Below are 14,663 nucleotides of genomic sequence, written 5' to 3' on the forward strand. Positions count from 1 at the left end.
AGCAATAAAACATTTGCTGTCATAAGGGACTTCCCAGACAGTTTCAAACAACAAAGGCTGTTGACATCTGCTCTGACTTTGTCAGTCTCCTTTCTAGACAAAATCAGAGCCATTTTTCGCTGTGTAAGGTTGCTCTTTATTCTTGGAAGCTACGCATTTACTCCTTTCATTACTGAGACTTTTCATAAAAGTTTTCCACAAGGCTTTCTGTATCCAACCTTTTGCACTGCACTTCTATTTAGTATTGGAGCACAAATAGCTGTAATAACTTTTTTATAAGGCTTCTGATAATTTCTTCTGCAGTTCTGTTGATAGCAAAAATGAGAACAAACTTTGAAAAAAAACCCCTCACTGCAGGATGTTTTTTTTAATTTCTCATTTTCATTTCCAGTATTTCTACCTGCTCTAAGAAGTTTTCTTCTACAGTGTCAGATATAACAATCATAGTTGTAATCTGCAGGGTTAAATACAGTACACTAAAAATGAAGCATTTGCTGTTTAATTTTCAAGAATATTTGTATTTCCTACATTTTTATTTTTAAAAAAAGAATTCTATTTTTCCTTAATATGATTACTACTGTTCAGTTTTCATACATACGTGACCTGCGGACATTTTACAAAAAATGTAGTAACTTCATGCTGCATAGGCAAGTGAAAAGGACATATTTGTTAAGTTTAACATAGATAAGATGAGACCAGCCGCTGCTTAGAGAACACAAAGTTATTGTGAGCCTTTGAAATTCTCATCGACTGGATCTGGAAAAAACCAGCATTTGTTTTTTACAACAGGAGCAGCTGAATCCTTGAAAATCTGGTCTTTCATTTGAAGGCTTTAGGCCTTTTTCTAAACAGAGAATTTACTCTGGCTTTGTTAAAGTAACCTCAGGGCTTATCTACCTGGGTATGTTTGTGAGACATAAGCTAGGATATGAATTTTTAAGTATCGCAGCTGGTTCCCATAGAGGAGATACTTTGGGATGTAAGTGCCTTGCTGTAGTTAAGGCTCATCTACCAGCAGAGCTGCTTCTTTCTGCTTTGTGCAGCTATATAGTAAATTACTCCTCAAAAGTTCCTGTTCTTAGAGGTTATTTATTTATTTATTTATTTAATTTATATTTCCCCAGCTATTGAAATTGGTTTGTTACCTCTCCTGACAAACTTTCTTTCATTATTGCTGAGAATATTTCAGGTGCAACAGCCATGCTGTCACAGGATTATATCAAGTTGGCTTTGACTTCTGAGACAGCTTGTGTGCTTCTTCATTTACGTATTGTGTAAAAAAAAATGAGGATTTAAAACTTATTTTTACCAGATGTGATAAAGAACTTACTAACTTGAATCTAAAGCTCATTTAAATTTGATTTTTTGAACATATCTACCTGCTTTGTACTAACCCCTGAATTAAAGAAAGTATCACAGAGCATGCTGATTGTATATTTCCATGGAAATTGTGACCTTTACAATTGTCAATAAGCTTCTAAGCTGCTTTAGCTGGGACATAGTTTTTTGGTTTTTTTTTTTTTTTTTTTTTTTTTTTTTTTAATGAAAGCTGATGTCAGCTTCCTGTAGTTTCACTCTCAATTTGCTAATTGGAGAGAGATGAATGTGTAGTGGGTAATTTATTGAAATTATGTCAGTATGTTAACCATTTGTTTTTGTTATTCCCGTCATCTCTTTAATCTAGAAATAATCAACCTCCCTCAGTCTTTCAGTCCTGCTTCAGTGGGTAGGATGGCAAAACATGCAAAATACTGAACTTTCTACTTAATAAAAATGTTTACTTTGTATGACAGGGACAACCTTTATTTTCATGATTTTCACAACTTTAGAAGATTTTTTGACTCAATGTCAGAACTTTTATGTATAATTCTGCAGATGCACCATTTTTGGATAATGTAAGAGAGAAGACAGAAATCCTCCCCCTGGAACCTGGGACTGAAAGAAAACTACACTTGTGTGGCAGCATGATGACAACTCTAGCTAAAAAAAGCATCAGACTTGGTTGATATAAAGCTCCTCCTTTTTCTTTATTGGTTTTCTGTTATTTGGCATCATACCTCGAAGTGATGGAAACAAACCAAAACTATACTCTGTACTAACAAGGAAAAAAACCAGAAAGAATGGACATGTGCTTGTTTGGGCAGAAAGAAAAGTAATTAAAACCAAATAGTCATCTGCACCTACAACCTGCAGATTGGTCATTTATATCACTGTAAAGACTGTATTGAAAAACTGCTGTACCTGCCCCTTATCCCTGATCTCCAAATAAAAGGTAGACTTTTTATGTCTATTCTGCATTCACATTGTAGGCTGTAATAACTGGTATTTCTCATAGTTATTTAGCATAACAGAAGTTCTATCACATAGGTTTGGGGTTTTTTGATAGGTAGAGGCTAGAGCCGACAGAGAAAAGGGGGATCATCAGTGCTGAGGATATACTTTGAAGAATTACAAAAGCAAAATGAAATAATTTTTCACATAGTGAATGAAATTCTTAAAAGAACGGAGTACATCAGTACTTTTTCCCCATTTGAGGAGGAAGCTGGTGGTGTATGTGGGAGGAGAATTCCTGCTCCTTAAAAGTTATCTGGACAAAGCCCCTTTTAAATGCAACAAGGGATAACAAGAAGGAGGAAGATAGAGAAAAAATATGTAGAGACACAGACAGGGGACATGTGTGCTTGCTAGGAAAGCAACCTGGCAATTTGCTACACATCTTTGTTACCATTTGAGCCTACAACCAGGAAAGCAGCAGCCCATGTCCCTGGGGCATCGGGCTGCCCTCTAGCATCTGGTCAGGGCCCCCCCAGGTTGGAGCAGCTGGAGCAGGTGGCCAAGCTCCTAACACCCCAAAACCAGTATCTTGATAATTTCTCTGTCTTTTGAAATTGCCTAACTACACAGAACCTGTATTCCCTTGTTTGTTTGGGACAAAATATTTTACCACTGTGGCTTTAGTTGCACAAGGAGCTGTGGTAAGCAGTTCAAAGCTGCTGTTATCTATGATATGGTTTAATCCCAGTTGGCAACGAAGAACCACACAGCCACTCGCTCATGCCCCCAGCAGCAGGACTGGGGAGGGACTTGAAAAATAAAAGTGAAAAATCTCATGTGCTGAGATAAAGACCGTTTAATAGGTAAACATCTCACATACAAGCAAAGCAAAACAAAGATTTCATTCACTGCTGCCAAGGGGCAGGCAGGTGTTCAACCATCCCCAGAAGAGGAGGGTTCCATCACACCTAGCAGTGACTTGGGCAGACAAACGCCATCACCCCAAGTGTGCAACCTTCCTTCTTATCCTCCCAGCTTTATGTGCTGAGCATGATGCCGTATCGTGTGGGATATCCCTTGGGTCAGTTCCAGCTTGGTCCCCTCCCAACTCCTGGTGCAACCCCAGCCTTCTCACTGGCAGGGCAGCACAACAAGAAGCAAAGGTCTTGATGCTGGGTATGTGCAGCTCAGCTGTAACATAAACGTCTCTATATTATCAACATCTTTCTCAGCACAAACGCAAACATAGTCCTATACTAGCTACTGTGGGGAAAATTAAGTCTACCCCAGACCAAACCTGAAAAATGATAATACAAATATTTTTTCTGAAAGCTCACCTGAACAGGTGGCTGATGAAGAAAATTCCAATTTATCTTTCTTTATGCTGAATCCATTATAATGGCTAATTCAAAGACTGATTCCCCCTGGTAGCTATCAGCTATTTGAATTAGTTACCACTAAATGACATCTGTTTTACAGTTACTCTAAAATATGACAAACTGAAAAGATATGCCCAAAGGATCTTTTACACAATTATGCACAGGGCAGGCTTTTTTCAGCTGTTTTGGTAACTGAGTACAATTATGGCACCGTTGGTTAAGAGAGATATGCAAAAATTTGAGTGTTCAAGACTACCACACTTTGTTTTGAGTTAGGAAAGATCAGCCTGAAAAAGCACAACAACCCTTATACATGCTGTGCCATGATGAAAGTAGGCTTTTGCAGTCTAATCTTGTGATTCAGGAAATATTTTCTGACAATTCAGATATCTGAACAATCAAAGAATTCATTATTTCCATTAGTAAGTCCCTCAGTATGGTGACATTACACCCCTTTCATTCCCAGAACTTCATTTTCTTAGAATTTCATCCTTGTTCTTTTCCACAAACACACGAACTGTCAGCTCCTTTTGGTGTTTCATCTACCAAGCCATAAGTATGCTTTCAGAGCTTAGCAAATAGTACACTTGTGCTGCTGCTTTTACTCTGCTGCATTTTCAGCTTTTACGACTGTGAATGTGCTGGGCACAGTAATGACAGCCTGGAGAGCTCCAGTCATTTATTGCAAGGCTGCTTCTTTTCAAGGCTTGTGAACACCCACAGAGACTCCTCCGTCTGCAGAAACAAGAGGCTGATCACACGTCTGTGAACCACACAGGTGCCAGAAAGATCTGCTGGTGCTGGGCAACTGCTGAGGTAGATTTCTGCCAAGAAACAGAGTGAGACTTCCAATTTTTATCACAGAGACTTTTGATTGACTTGCTATCAGCAGTTATCATTCTGGAATAGATTTGGAGCAGCACTCTATGCACAAAAGATTATAATCACTCTCTGGACAACTAATCTTTTGCAATCCATCCCACCTCATTCAGTTTGAAAATGCATTCCCAATCACTAGGTAGCACATGGCTAATTTTGCAAGCAAACCCAAAGGTTTAATCAAAACTGAGCAATTCAGCAACAACAGAAAATAAACTCTGCAGTTTCTACTGCTTCACTCTGAAATTGCTGCCTGTACTTCTTGTTGGGGAGACAAAAAACCAAACCCAAACCCAGTTGTCACTTATTTTACATGTGAATGATGTATCGTTTTGAATATGGCACACCTGTTGGGTTATGTGATAAAAGCTGTTTGTAAACCCACGGTGGAGCAAAACAGCTACCAGTAACCCAAATTACGGACTCAGAGGAAAGAGCAAATTCTCTCGGCCTCAACCAGTTCCAGTCCCATCATTCAGGCCTGAGGTCCATCAAGACAGATCAAGGGGTTGCTACAGGGTAAACACAATATCTGAGTCTAGCTGCTGGGTGGATCTGCTTATGTTCAGGCAGCAATAAAGAAGGCTTCAGGGTGATTTATTTGAGGCCTTCCAGTACTGGAAGGGAGCCTACAAAAAAGACTGAGAGAAATCTTTTAAAAGGGCAGGTGGTGACTGGACAAACGAGAATGACTTCAAACTGAAAGAGAGTAGGCTTAGATCAGATATTAGGAAGAATTTCTTTACTGTGAGGGTGGTGAGGCCCTGGAACAGAGTGCCCAGAGGAGCTGTGGATGACCCATCCCTGAAGGTGTTCAAAGCCAGGGTGGATGGAGCTCCGAGGAACCTGATGTAGCGGAAGGTGTCTCTGCCCTTGGTGGGAGGGTTGGAGTTGGATGATCTCTAGGGTCCTTTCCAATCCTTAACTTTCTATGAATCTATAAATCTATGTTTATGGTACCTTCCAACACAAACCATTCTATGATCCTATGAACTTTCCTATGCTATCTCCATCACAGTTTCCAAGTCAAACTTCCTGGCATTTTAAAGAAGGTTCAAATGGCATATAGTTCCTGAAACTTTTTTTGCCTTCTTTTCACTTGTTGCTAACTAACTTTCCCAAGGACAGTTTTGAAGGAGGGCTGTCTTTGTTCACTGAAGACTGGTCCAAACTCTACACTGAGCTGCTGAGAGAAAATTATGTTGATGTGCTGGTGGTGTGATGAGGTGGAGAACAACACTTTGAGCTTACAATGATCCCTTGACTGACTTTTGCTTTCCTAGGTTCTGACCTTTACTCCCCAGGTCTTAAAGGGCACATTTTATCTTCCACTAGCCCAATCTCTTATCTCAAGCATATTTAAAACAGAGTGAAATGGTGTAGACAGACATTATTATAGCTGAAAACTTGGACTTCACATTTTAGAGTCTTTCTCATAGAAGTGCTTTTCAGATACAATTCAAAACTGTGCTTCAGGACTGCCCATGGCATTTTTCCACTTTTTTCCCCTTTGTTCCTTCTACTGCACCAACATGCTCTCTGCTCAAGTCTGTTCTCTCACATCTTTACCTCTGGGATTCCTTGGGCACTAAGTCACCAGGGGCTTATGTTTTCCCTTATGCATTTATCACTAAGTTGTACTAGTCTAAATTACTATTTTTTAGTCAAATGATGCTATTCTAGGAACATTAAGAAGGCATTTCTCATGGTTTTTTTCTCTTCCATTACAAGTACTCATAGTCTTACTAGAGCAATTCTGTAGTGATACAGAGCACAGTCACACAACAGACACTGATGTGTATCTACAGGTATGAAAACCCAAACTGCTATCCAGCTCTTTCAAACGTATGGATGCACTACTTGATCAATGAAGCATCACAGATTTCAAGCATTTATTATCATCCTCAACTCGTCCACCATTCCTTGCTTAGTTTTGATGGGTTGGTTGTTACGTTAAGAAGGGTTGTAATTTCTTCAAACCCAGATTCATTTTGCTTCACTAAAGTGATGTTGCATAATAGAAGCCTCAATTGTTGCACTTATTGTCATTCATATCATATTGAAAGGATAAAAGCATCTGAATCCAGGCAGAAAATATATTTTATACTTCATCACAAGGAAGCTAGATTTCATGTTCTCTTACATAAGTAAGAGTTTGTGTCATTTTGGTAAGTCTCGTTTTAGCTCTTTAACTGACTGGTCAAAGAGTCAATGTAAACATGAAGTTTTAAAAATACTGTTTCTACTTCAAGTCCTTTCAAAATCTGGAGAAAATATATATGCAAGTTTTTATTTTCATACTAGAGTGGAAGATTATTTCATCTAATAAAATATAACAATGTAAAATAATAAAATATTTTAGAATTTTTATTTTCTATTTTGGTTTGAGTTATGTTTTTTCCTGTTTTCTTGTTACTATTTAGTCAAGTTGTAGAAGTTAGTATGGTTTTCTCTTACTAGGAGAAACTGTAGGCAAATCTGGAGCTCTCCTTGATGTAGTAAATCATTACTACGTTCAGTGATTCCTTCTCTAGTTAAGGTCTCCAGGATAAGAAATACATGTTGATTTCTGCATGAGTCCTTCTGTAGAGGTTGATGGGGGAAAATTGCTCTTTATGAAATCTGAATGAATAGCAATATGTTACCTGGTGGAGAGGGAGGAACCCCCTAAACACAACTTATTTATAAGAAGAAAACTGTTCTAAAGAATGGATAAATCAATGAAATTCTGGAGAATAGAAATTAAAACAGGATGAGTATTCATTGTGCACTCTCATAACTGTCATTCATTCCAGAACTGGAGAAATATGATGCAAACGAAATTTTTGTAATGTCTTTTGTTACCTATATCTCATAATTCTGCAAAATTTATTCATTAATAGACTGCTGTTCAGGGATTGTTGTGTAGAATAAAAGAATTTAGTTTAGGTCCTTACAGAAGACAGCAAAGAACAAATATAAAACTTGTACTTCTCCTCTACAGTTCCTAAGTGAGCAGTGACCAGGACAAACAGTTTCAGACAAATAGGTTTTGATGATAGAAACCCAGATTTCTCATTCAAGTGCTACAGAAACACTGCAGTAAAATTTGGTCTTAAGGGTAACTGGTATTTAAAATACAATGGAAAATGTGGGCGTTGTTAGAAACCTAATTTTTCTCTATTGCTGTTGTATCCTAAAAATTTTGACACAGAAATAGCAAGAATTTGTAAATGAAATAGAATGACATACTTCCAACACATAGGATGAAAAAACACCCCAAAATATATGTCTTTGTGAAAGAAGATAGAAAGAGACCTCAAGTGGTAAGACCTCTCTGAAGGAAGATCTTTTTTCCTCAGCTGTCTATTCTGTAAAATGACTATGACGATCTGTGAAAGAAGCTTGGAGAATGCAGATCTTTTTGCAAAGAGCAGCTGCTATGCTGGACACTTACCTGGAACTTAATATTCAAACCCACTCCTCAGACTGAATTTAGCCTCTCCATTCAAGATTCTAATTCTCCACCTCAATACAATTGTGAAATAATTGCATTAAATGTGATAAAGTGCTGGGATGTTTTGGATATCGGGATGCATGTTAAATGTGAGAAATCAGGACAGATAGTTCTCCCTTCTCAGTAAACAGACAGGCTTTGACCAAAATATTGTAACCATGACTCTGTGGGGAAATATATTAATCATGTACAAGGTACTGATGTCATTTTTCTCCACACCCTGTGGTCTGACAGATGAGAAATACTCTTGTCACTCCAGTATAATCAGCTTGCTGGCCCCAAATACCTCTCAGATCAAGGCAGAGGTCTCTAGGACTCAAGTAATGTGTTTGTTTTGCACAGGTAATCTGTCTGTTAGAATGAGACTTCATAGATAGGGCAGAAAAACTATGTTACCCAGAAGAAAAAACACATTTTGCATACTTACTCTCATTTTTACTTCATAGTAAAGTGTGAGCATGCCATTTGAGAGATTCATTTTACACAGTCTCTGTGTTATTTGGTTTTGCTCTTAATTGCCAAAAAATGAGCCTCTCAAAAGAGGCTCTGAAAATGAGTGTTTTTCATGTGCTAAAGGGACATGTTGTGGGTTTAACACTGATTTGGGGACATTGGGTCCTACTCAGCTTTGTAAGAAGAAGGGACCTGTCATCTAGAAGTGAGTTTAAGAGACCAGGAAAGACTTACAAATATTGTTTAAACACTGTGGGCTTTTCTTGAAAGAAGTTCTTCTATTCAAATATAGTGGCCCTGGGAGTCACTAGACCAAAGCTGTGACCAGTTTTCTCCAGACCAGAGAGTTGTATAAATGAGTGAATTTGTAGATGATTATTTTGTATGTATGTTGATGTCGTTAGACAAGAAGCTTGTATGTATATATTTGTAATTTTCCAGCTGTATGTACTGAAAAGTCAAGGACCATCTAGAATATTTGACCAGCCTAAGGTTACTCAGGAAACTTGCAATACTAGGGAGAAAGATTCTTTATATTAATTTTAACTGTAAAGCTATGTTATTTCCCTGTATGCTCTACAAAATCATACTCTACAAAGTCTTTTCCAAACTACCACTATTCAGGAGTGACTACTGCTGATGATGGGGAATAGCTCAATTTGGGGAACATTCCAACTTATTCAACTCACATTACTTTTCTAAGAGGCTAATACAATGTGCTGAACTGCTGAATTTTGACTGTAATTATGGTTTAAATTATGACTCTTCTTCACCTGACAATAAGAAACATGTCACAAACAATTTGAAAGGCAAATGTCTGAATGTCTATCATAGTAGTAATTTTTATGTGTGTGGTCATGTTTGTGGCCCCCAGGAATTTAGATGGCAATTAAAAATGCATTCACATATAATGAGCTTCACTGTGCATGTGGAAACACAGAAGATAAGCTGCTTGTAGGTAAACCAGTTGTTGAAATGAGAAATGGTTTTGATTTCCTGTTAAACACAGACTTTGTATGTGAGTTCAAACACATCCCTTAAAATCTCTGTCTCAGCTACTCCTTTCTCCCTGCCCTCTAATATGTGTATTTACATCCTGAGTTTTTGAGGGGAAAGAACAAGATGCCATTAAGAGCTGTCCTACCCTACTGTGAATGGGATTTCTAGAGTTTACTGCATGATGCAAGCAAAAACCACTATGATGCAAACAAAAATCAACTGTGGTAGGCAAAAAAACTACAACAACTAAAAAATATTAAGTAGTGAATGCTGACTGGAAGCAGAGATTTGAGTGAGAGTGTGAGCTGAACAATCAAGGTAAAAACTCTGAACTTGCTAGTCCCTAAACAAGCCCCAGTTGACAGATAGCCTATGGGTGCTCTTGAGCACTCAAGTTTTGTGAGAGAGGGCAAGGAAAAGAGTGAATTATCTTGTCACTGTAGTGCTTTCTTATTTGTCCACAGTTACCACCAAAGCTGCATTAAGACTGCTCCAAGCTGACAGTTCTTGCCAGGTAGCAATGGGGTACAAGAGAAAACCCAAACAGATATGGCATCAAGTCATATGGACTCAGGATAAGTGTACTGTGAAAGAAAAAAAAGGATTGATTTACTGTGGTTCTCAGGAAATAATCTGTCTGAATTCCAAATTAGTCTGGCAAGGTGCCTGTTGGATATTAGAAGTCTATCTTTATAGTATTTTGAAGACGCTAGCTTGGCACATTTTCAAGGGAAGCTGGTTAACTACAATGCTAGCATGGAAGCAGAAGTTAGCATCACAAATTTTATTTTGTCAGTGAAATGCGTTATGGCTGATCTGCAGAATTAAAAGTTTGCCAGTAATCCAGAAGTTACTGCAGGAACTTATGGTCACAAAGACATAGGGACTTCATGGTCAAGGCTTTCAGCTGGCTAAGCACAGTTATTCTTGGGATATGTGACAAACTGTGGGCCTCTAGTTGCTACCAGGGTAGCACATGTCTCCCACCCATTGCCACTACAAGTTTCATGAGGGCGTTACAAATAGCAAACAAAGCTCCTTCATTCAAGGTATATCCCTGAGCAGCATTTAATTTCCATGGAAAGATGGAACAGTGCTTCCTTCCCCAAAGCAAGCTGTCTCAATGTTCATGTGCATCATACAGATGTCCAGCTTAATGACTTTAAAGACAAGAGAAAGCAATTACAATCCTTCTTCCTGCCCCTAGTCAGTGAATCTGAATGCTAAATTAGAGCAGTCTGTACAGCTTTTCTGTGACTTTGCCAAATAGTTGTGAATGTCTGACAAATCAGACTAGACTCCTTTGAAATAACCATGCTGGAGTATATGGATGATGCTGTCACAAACAGTCAGAAGCAGATCAGCCTAGCTGGAATTGCTAACCAACTGAGATGCCAGTTTGTGGGTTTTCAGAACTTCATCTTGAACTGTGTGGTGCATTATATATGTATGTTGTAATAAGACTTTGGTGATAAATTTGTAAAGCAGTAATGCATATCTACTTTTGCATATACTAGCCCTTTTGTTCAATAAACTATTTATTAAAAACCAACAGGTGAACCATCATTTAAACTGTGAAAAGACAAAAGAAATTGTAGTGTAAGTGATTACATACATACAAAGTAAGTAAAAGGTTCTTAGGTCTAAAAGGCCTTGTCTTAAATGCAGCGAAATAATATCCAGATTATACCATCATGTTTGCTTATTTCCTCTACAATGTTCCCCTGTCATTCATCAGATAGCACATCAAGAACTCCCCAACAGGTTTACATCAGCTGATTATTTGATCCTGTTACACCACAGTTCTACTTTTAATTAGTGCTGGAGTTCAGAATGGCATTGTAACCTACTTTTAATAGGCTGTCTCCCCAAAAACTGCAATCAGCTGGATTTCTACACCACTTCTGCTATATATTGGCAGCCAAAGGAAGTATTCAGCAAATTCAACATTCTTAGCAAAGTTAGGTTTAATTGCATTTGACAAAAATAAGATAATTTTGAGAGTCTGGAAAGGCAAAACTAGCAGGAACAAATTACCCTGCCTGCAGGAGTTAGAACATGATCACTAAGAAACAAAGTCTTCATGAGCATAGCAGTAAGGTTGCTTTGCGTCTGCAACGGGCTGAAAAAATACACTGGTCTGACAGCTCAGCACAGCCAATGTGATTCGTTAGTGCTCATGGTGGCATGAACACTCACTGAGCCAGGGTAAAGAATCTCAGGCAGTTTAAAATGCTCATTAAAGCAAATTACAGTGTCTGCAGATAAACAGGCTTCCCAATATTTGCAAGGTCCATTCTCCGTGCTGCAATTGTTGGTTGTGTGATGTGACAAGAGCAGAAATGCATTTATATCATTGTCTGATATACGTTCTCATCCAGCTGTCGGGTCTGTACTGCAGACACTTTTCTATGTCTCTCAAAGGCTTCCAATCTCTACCTATACAAAATTAACCAATTTCCAGCTTCCAGCTACAACTGTGGATCTGACTTTGACATGGTCTGCCCATCACTCCTTCAGTCGTGTCAACCTCCACAATTACACAACTTTTCTAGGGATTAGCAGTATATTCCAGTGCTCTGGTGAGCAAAAATTTTAAATAATCTTTCTGAAATGAAACATCACCAACAAGTATTATGAACAGTTTCTAGATTCAGAGGGGTGGGTAGTATTGACATTAGAGTCAAATTTCTGGAGGCAACACTATTGTGGCAAGGAGACAACTGATGCTTATTAAATATGTGCAACAACATCTGACAGAACATTGACGTAGGCTACCTTGGAGTTATTTTATTGGAGAGGGAGAAAATAACAAAATGCACAGGAGAGCAAGCTGTCATAATGTAAATCCAGAATGGGAAGCAAAGAAGAAGCAGAGTAACTTAAAAAGCTTTGCTTTTCATATTATCCTCAAAGAGAATGTAAGCTGTACCACCCCTGAGTGACACCGAAAAGGAAGGAGGTATTTCAGGTAAGAGTAGACTTTTGAGGAATGAGAATTTCCCAAAGAGCTCCCATTTTGTTTCTACCACCCCATATAAACTGTGTTTACATACATGTCAATGCAGTATCAGAATACTTTCTTTCACAAAGGGCTTGTCTCCCTTCTTCTGTTTGTATGTATCATGTAAGTGATGCATTTATCCATACTGTGTGAAGTGAGGGCTTCTTGTGGATCTTCCCAGAAAGCACTTGAAAGCTGCTTGCAGTGCTGAAAAAGATGATTTTACAATCAGTGATTTGTTACAATTTTTTTCCAACTTCAGTGTCAGTGGTTTCCGAGCTGATTATCATGGATCTTCTGACACAAAGTACAGGGATTAACCTCCTGAAGATCAAGGCATATCTGCCTCAGTTTTCCTTGGAAGCAGCATCACCTTCTGGACAGCTGTCTTCACTGGGTGCAAAGAAGTCTTTTTGTTGAAATGGACACTCCTCAAAATCAGATATAAAAAAAACCTCAGAGAAGTAAATCCTGTTACCTCACTCAGTAGTCTGCTCAGGCACCTGCCCAGATCCCAGTCACCACAATTATGGAGAGTTATTTCCACTTCCTCCTGTTTCAAAGGTCAATGAAGAAAAGGAGAATCATCCACCGAGTCCACTTTCCTATAGCCCAAACCCAGCTGGGGTACTGGTGTCCTGGATTTGGTGACATGCATATGCAAACTTGAAGTAAAATACTCCAGAACATTTAAGGGCAGGAAAGTAAACCAAGCACTACAGAGTATTTTATTTAATCAGAGAAGAAAAAGAAACAATAAAAATAAAATAATATTTGCAAGAGGATTTTATTAATGCTGTAAATTGCATTCACACAAGCACTCAAGAGCTCTCTAAGCAAAATGGAAAACATTCTTTTTTCTTTTCTGACAGATTACTTTTAATTTTTTATGATCAGGCTTCGAGATCAATATCAGCAAGCTTTATCTCCTTTGCTTTGCATGTGGAAAAACACAAATCCAGGAGATAAACTGCTCCTCTGAAATTGCATTTGTGTTGACAGTTTATTTTCTGGTTTTGTAATTTTATTAAAACCACTTATATGCTTCCTACATGATTCCACACACAGTCTGTAAAATGAGCTATTTAAGCTGTAGTGGTTTGCTTTGTAAACATATTTATCAGGATTAAATTGCCAGTCAGCATGTCTGCTGTAGGGAACCTGTTGGAAAAAAAAGCACAAATACCCTTTCATAATGGCATTTTCCTATATTCTAATCAAATCAGACTTTTTAAACTATCATTGTTCAGTCAAAAGCTCCACTGTCTTAGTGAAATCCTTGCAGTGCCATTATCAAGATTAGTAATAAGCAGTTTTCCCTATACACCAGTTTGGAGATCTATAGAAGTACAGACAACCACCGAAGACATTTTCAGGCAGTCACTTAGGACTCAAAGTTAAAAGACAAAATACACCTGTTCTAGAAACTTCATGCCTTCCTTTTAATTTCTTGTATTTGGAATTAAAAAGCCCCCAGTCTTCTACTTTCTGCAGCAAAACAGGATCAGCAGCCTCCGGCCCCAGCAGAGACTCAGTTCTGATGTGTAGTATCCTCATCTAAAAAGGCACATGGTCATTTCTTGTGGCACTGTGTGTACACTTGAACGAGAAGCATAATGGTAGGGAAAAGACGAACAGACTCAAGTCATGACATGGGAATTTCCAACAAAATATAAGGAAAAAACTTTTTCAGTGTGAGACTTGCCAAACTGATAAACAGGTGTCTAGAGTGGCTGTGGAGACTCCAACCCCAGTGACACTCGAAAATCAACTCAATAAGGCCCTGAAACATCTGATATAACTGTACTTACCATAGCAACGGGTCAGACTAGACCCCCAAAGATCCCTTTTCTCATAAATCAATCACTGGTTCTGTGATTCAAACTGGGGAGCGACAAAGGGAAAAAAAAGGGAGAAATGTTCCAATTTTATGTCTATGTGTAAAATAAATAATCTGGAAATCTCATACTGTCCTGTAGCAAGAATAAATTATCCTTTAATGTTGAAGCACCATATTGAGCTTTTATTTTATATCATTCTATTTCTTGTCACTCTACTTCATTTTTTAGACTTCTCAGTACATGGCTATTCCAAATCCAACTTTATCTCTTTTTAGTTATGCTGTTCTGATTGCCTTTCAGGTTTCCCTGCAGATGGTGGTACATTGTCTTCTCCTGAT

Source organism: Coloeus monedula (genome assembly GCF_965178545.1).
Source record: "Coloeus monedula genome assembly, chromosome: Z".
In the NCBI taxonomy this organism is placed as follows: Eukaryota; Metazoa; Chordata; class Aves; order Passeriformes; family Corvidae; genus Coloeus; species Coloeus monedula.